The sequence below is a fragment of the Macrobrachium nipponense genome, chromosome 24 (genome assembly GCF_015104395.2).
Source record: "Macrobrachium nipponense isolate FS-2020 chromosome 24, ASM1510439v2, whole genome shotgun sequence".
NCBI classification, from domain to species: domain Eukaryota; kingdom Metazoa; phylum Arthropoda; class Malacostraca; order Decapoda; family Palaemonidae; genus Macrobrachium; species Macrobrachium nipponense.
In genome coordinates, this window is record NC_061091.1 from 35,419,505 (window position 1) to 35,426,428 (window position 6,924).

Here is a 6,924-nt window from a genome sequence, read left to right on the forward strand (position 1 = left end):
ATTTAAATTCTTCTATTTCATTTGCGTAATTCTTATATGGCACATGTTTGTTGAAATGGTATTCAGTGAAAAGGTGTGGGTCATAGTATAACTGATTTGCTATAACTAACTTATATGATGTTGCAAAAGATTTAACATTTTTGAGCTTCAATTGGGTGGTGATATTAGGACAAGACGTGACTGTGGCGATAACAGTGTCTAATGAAAACACAAAAATATCTTCTTTCACTATAGATGCTTCAAAAGTCTCAATAAATGGTTGTGAACACATATCCTTCTCTTGATTTTGTTTTAAAACAATTTTTTGAATACATGGGTAAGCATTAGTAGTTTTATACAAGTAATCAATATATATAATTTTTCCTTGAATATTACACATTAATTGAATTGTTCATCAGTTAAAAAGGCTAACATTAATCAATATTCTTCCTATGCTAAATGAGTACTAAGCCCCTTTCTAACAACTATTTTATTTCAATATACATAGGAAAGGGATATACAGAAACTAGCCCATTTGTGATCTTAGTGTTGAAAGGTAGAACTAAAATGATTCTGTCATGGATTACTTTGGCACTTATCAAGTTATAGTACATAAAAATTTCTACAAGTTATAGTACATAAAAATTTCTACTACATAAAAATTTCTACAAGTTATAGTTCATAAAAATTTCTACTAAAGGCGTACAATGCTTCTCAATTATATAAAACCTAGTCATCTAATTCTTTTGGACGGATTAGTGTTGGGCTCAAAATACCTTCGTAAGCAAGTAAGACAGCATGAGCATGTGCTTATGTTCCTGTAACATCACATCATTTTCTAGTGCAAAAGGTATTTCTATCTTATTGAGTTCCTTTGTTATATTCCGTCTGACTTGATTTATAAAAACCTTCTATTTCTCTATTTGTTCTGCATTTTGATTGTGAGAGGCAATCACTTTATCTATCACTGTACCCCTCGCGGCTGCCCACTTTTCCAGTCCATCTATTCTTTCCTTTTCTTTTTCTACATTAGTTTCAGTAGCAAACCAAAACAATTGATTTAAAGCAGTTCCAATGAAGGGTAAGAGGGATCTTTTTCGACCGGACACGAATATTGTTTTTGTATCTCATTTTATATTTTCCCTAATGAGATTACACAGTTATTATCACGCTTCTGTGAATTGCTTTAATACCATTTTGGATTTCTCTTAGTTCACTTTCACTTTTGAGCACTGTGGAGATGTTTATACTAACTATTCCTAGGTCCTTTATCATTTGGACTTTAACATGACCTTTAAGAGATGAGTCCAATTATAACTAGTGCTATGATGAGCCGCATGTTTGCCTCTGCAAAAATACTATCAGATTTTCTATAAAGACAAATTGCATTATATTTGCGTACATCATAATTATGATGTGTTCAGTCCAACACTTTACATATATGTATAGTGTTATGATCTCGTTATTAGAGACCAACAGGTCCAAAATAAACAAGAAACTGGGCTGGAATGACTGACGAAAGGCAAGACAATCGAGGAGGACTGAACATGACAAAAATAACCTTAATTATTTTTTACAGGTTCACTTACAAATGTACAATTGAGACCAGGTTTTAGCCAGAAATCAGAAGTGAACATTGCACTAAATTAGAGATATACACTTGCTCGACACCACAATATAATGATGCAAATCAACATAATGATGCAAATCAACATTATCAGAGCCATACACTTGCTCGACACCAAAGCCACGTAATGACATTTAACACCAAAATTAAGTTCATACATAGACATTACATACAGACAGCACAAAACAACAATATTAATAATAATGATATCTTAAATAAGCAGTATAACTTATGATCTGCACAATAAGTTACAGATACACAACACCAAAGTAGCATACGAAACAGACAAATCAGGACGATACTGAAGAATCCATCACATACACAGTTGGCGAGGTCCTCATCCTCCCGAGGAAGTGACCAGGTACTAGAGACCTGTCCATACGGCTAACAGAGGCAACCATTAAACAAACAGACGTAGAGGTCCTCATCCTCCCGTTAAGTCAAACGACTACCAGCTGTTCCACACTGCTATGCTGCTGTTGCCCTCTCATCCGAGGTTTCCCAGAACCTATCAGATCGCCATCCAAAACCTGTCTGCGACTCTGCAGCTGTCACTCACACCACAACAAAAGTGACCTCGTCACCATGACAATAAACACTGGCGGGTAATGGGAAACAATGCAACCATCGTAATGGTTGTTTAAAAAAAATAACGACTCATCGTTACAATAGACACATTTAACTCTTTATGTTTCTTCTTAGATTATACCTTGATGTAATTGGATTTTCTATAGTATTTTCATTTCTTATGTTATCTATATCTTTAGTACACCATGGATCTGTTTTCACTGCATTTGCATGATTCCAGTGAACTACCCTTTCCTTTAGATCACTTTCATTAATTACTCTATATGGCCCAGTGAATTTGGGAGAAACCTTTACAATTGGACCTTCCGGTACATAATTCTGAACATAAATATGAGTACCCACTTTAATTTCTGGTTTACTGGTATTTTTATTATAGTACTATGCATGAGTATTATGTACGTCTTTCAGTCTGGTTTTCCATGCAACATAGTCAGTCATCAATGTGTTAGGCATTCTTTTCTGATACCATATAACAAATAATGTGGGGATTCTCCTACTGTCTCATTTACTGCATTATTCAATATGAACTATACGTCTTCTAGGGCTAAGTCGCAATCTTCTGTATGTGGGTTTACTAAACTTTTCAGGATATCCTATATTTTATGATTATCGGAAAAAGATCTTGTGGACATGAATGTCTTGTGATAATTCTAGATTTAAGAGCTTCGGCTACTGTAGCTGCATTTCTGATTCTTACAGGTACGATTTCTACATATCTAGTTAGATAGTCTAAGAAGACTAATATTTGTTTATTTCCTCTAATAGTGGTTGGAAATGAACCCAAACTGCATAGTTACTACTTGAAATAGATTTAATTCTGATGGATATTTCTCAAGTGGAGCTTTTGGATTTACGTTACCTTTATGTTGGTTGCAAACTATACAATTTTGTATAAAGTTCTTGGCACCTTCACTCCAATGTGGCCAAAATCAATTTCCGGTTATGATTCTGGGATTCTGGTTGTCTTTTTAATTCCTGGATGTCCTGAGTGTGTTAGTTCTAAAACTTCTCTGGTTAGTGATTTTGGGATGATAGTCAAGAACAGCAAATTTTCTCTGTCGGTATTATATACGTACAAAAAACCATTTGTTAACTGAAAATCACATTTTAAGGATTCATCAAGTAATAGCTGTTTTACTATTTGTTTGATTTCTGCATCTTTTTGTTGTTGTATTTTCCTTCTTTCTAAATCTAAATCTACAACTTGACAAATAAAACCAAAGGAATTAGTTGTAATGCATTTTTCTGTTTCTTCTTGAGATCTGGATAATGCATCTTCCAAGGTGTTAAGTTTCCCTGGAATATATCTGGACTCTGGAGCAAACTCCAGTATACTAAAGAACCATCTATTGAATTTCATGTTATTAGTAAAAGTTCTCTTTTTAAACAAATCACAAATGGGTTTGTAATCAGTAAGCACATTAACTTTATGACCTAAAAATGTGTCTAAATTTCTTTAAACCCCAAAATAAAGCTAAACACTCTTTTTCTATGGTATTATAGTGTTTTTCCGCTCGGTTTGAAATTCTACTGCCCTCATTCTAGTTTTGGCCTTTTGTAACAATACAGCTCCTAGCCCTGAACGTGAGGCATCACAAGCTAAAATAAAATTTTTTTGAAAAATCTGGGTAGACCAAAATAGGGTTCCTGGTCATTTTATTCTTTAATGTTTGAGAGGCTGTTTCCTGTTCATCCTTCCATTCATATTTAATATCCTTTTTGATTAGTTCTGTCAAAGGTTTGGCTATAGTAGCAAATCCTTTTATAAAAGGTCTATAATATCCAACCATCCCTAGGAACCTTCTTAATACTTTCAAATTAGTGGGAGCTAGATAATCAATTATTGCCTTTCTTTTACCTGCCTGCATGCACAGTCCGTCTTCACTAATTATATGACCCAAGTATTCTAAGGACTTCATCAGGAACTGACATTTCTTTAATTTAATTTTTAGTCCTGCAATTCTTAATCTCTCTAGGACCAATTCTAATATTTTGAGATGGCTTTCTAAGTCTTTACCAAAAATGATAACATCCTCCAAGTATACTGCAACATTTTCTATATCTCCTAGAATTTGTAAGATTAATCTAACAAACGTTAAAGGAGCTGATGTGAGTCCAAATGGCATTACTTCAAATTGTAAATGTTCTTTATGTGTGCTGAAGGCTGTGAATTGTTTGGATTCTTCATCTAGAGGTACTTCCCAATATCCACTAAGCAGATCTAAGGATGAAAATATTTTGGCCCCTCCTAATTGAGCTAACATATCTTGAATTGCCGGCATCGGCATTCTATCTGGAACTGTGTTGGAGTTTAACCTTCTATAGTCTATTACAAGTCTCCAACTGCCATCTTTCTTTGGAACAAGTAATAAAAGGGAATTATATGGAGATTCAGAAAGAATTACCACTCCATCTCTTTTCATTTCCTCTATCAAATTATCAACTATGGGTCTCTGGCTTATTGGTAATCTGTAATTAGAAATAAAAATGGCTTGGCTCCACCATTTAACAAAATCTTATGTTGTGGAACATTTGTTCTTCCTAGTTTATCTCGTTCTACAGCTATTATATTTCTGTATTTCCCTAGCACTTGAATTAACTTGCTTCTATTTTCTGGAAAATCGTTTGATTCACTTCTTCATTTATTTGAGTTTTGGCCATTTATAGAGAACAATGCTTTTTATTCTACTGTTAGTAAAGGATTGTTAATAGGTATTCCTATGCAAAAGACAATGCCTGCGTATTGTTAGTTTGTTATCTAAATAATTGTGGATATAAGCTTCACAATTATCACCATTCATGTGTACTAGTGAATTATCCATTCTGACAAAATCTGGCAATTCGTTGTTCAACAATAGAACATCTTTAGCCCTTAAGTTCTCTTTTGCTCTTAAATATATTTTTGTCAAGCCTTTTGTTTGTAAAGTTATTGCTCTATTGAGTATAAATTTTACTTTATTATCATCAGCTGTGCTAACGCAACATTTTCAGTGGATTATTCTGTTACTTCTATTATATTATTTATGTCTGATTTATTTATATTATCTAATAGCAATACTTCATTTAGTATTTTCCTCTCATTGTCTTAACTCATTACTACATTGCCACCGTTATTCGCACATGTTTCTATATAGGTATCTGTATAGGCGTCTTGATTTTGGTTATATTCAGAGTTACAGTGATCTCCATTATTTATATCTGAGTAATTACTTACATCTGAGTATATATCATATATATGTGCACATTTCATTGATTTTGTATTCTGTAATGGTAGGGATTCCTTTTTTCAATCTGTTTCTATTTTATCTTGCTTTTCCCGTATGTCTCTTTCGCTTGTCGAAACTGTCTCAGACATATTGATCAGATTTGGGTGAGGTTTTTCTTCGTCAAGCGTAAAAACATACGCTCTTCTGATTATCGTGTTTCAAGCTAATCTGTCTTTCACTGCTGTGTAGTATTATTCCACATCTCCTTAAATTAAATGAGAAAAATACTTGTGCGGGAGAAAATCTGTCGTCTAAAACTAAAAAACTTTCAACAAATTTGTGTGACAAAATGTCAATTTCTAAGTTCACATTCCCTAGACTTCTAATTTTTTTTACCCCCTTTTCCTTTTATAACTTTATTTTGACTCTGAATGAGAGTTTCTGAGATGCCTAAATATCTGGTTAAAGTTTATGTATCTATTATATTCACTGTACTGCCTGAATCTATAAGTACAGTACATGTCTTTCCATTTATTGGGATCTTCATAATAGGCAAATCCTTTCTCTTTATTTCTTCTTCTTTCATGGAGAATACTACTTCTCTCCTATTTATGTAGGAAAATGCGGATGAACCTTCATTTCCCATAGTAACTGTTTTTCCTTTTTTTCTGTAATCACCCTGAAGGGATTTACTTTCCTCTCTCTGTAAAGGGGTTAATTGTCACTGGCTTGAAGAATTATTTGGATTAGGGTGACTGTTATTTATTTCTGCAACGTATTTATTGGTTTCCTTACTATTGAACCAACAGCTTTTAGTAAAATGCCCGACCTTCTTGCAAACTGTACAGATTCTAGGCTTTCTGCACTCGTTAGTGGAATGATTTACATACCCACAATTTTTGCATGCTGCCTTTGGTCTCGCTCCTTGAGCTGAATAGTTCAATTGATTTGAGTTATTTATGGTTGTAGATTGATAAGGCTTATATCTTATGGGTGGATCATTCCTTGAATGATTCCGTCTTCCTTTCTGATTCGGATTCCACTTTCTTTTAGTATTATGGGCATATCTCCCTTGAAAAGGAGTGGATCTATTCTCTACTTGTCTGGCATTATTATTCATTCTATATGAAGGATTGTTATTTCTGCCTTTCCTTTCACTTGTTTTTCTATTACCCCTACAAATTCCTTGGAAAAATCTAACGCTGTCTACTATATTTCTTGCCTCATTGTTTCTAATGTTTGAAGGCTACTACTCTTGGGATCAATTATAATTTCCGGAAAGCCTTCTTTTCATTTTCTTCCAGTGCATTATATCATATCGTTCCAAATGACAAGTAGTTTAAGACGTATCTTAAACTAACTAAGTCCTTTTCATCATCACCGAACTGCGTCTTATTCCCGATGGTGATGTTCATTGACTTTAAGTCTTCTGTTATTTCATCTATGGCGTTTTCAATATAGGCGTAGAGCTTTGCCATGGATTCATATTGTAGGTAAAGGAACTTAGTAATATTATATAATGTA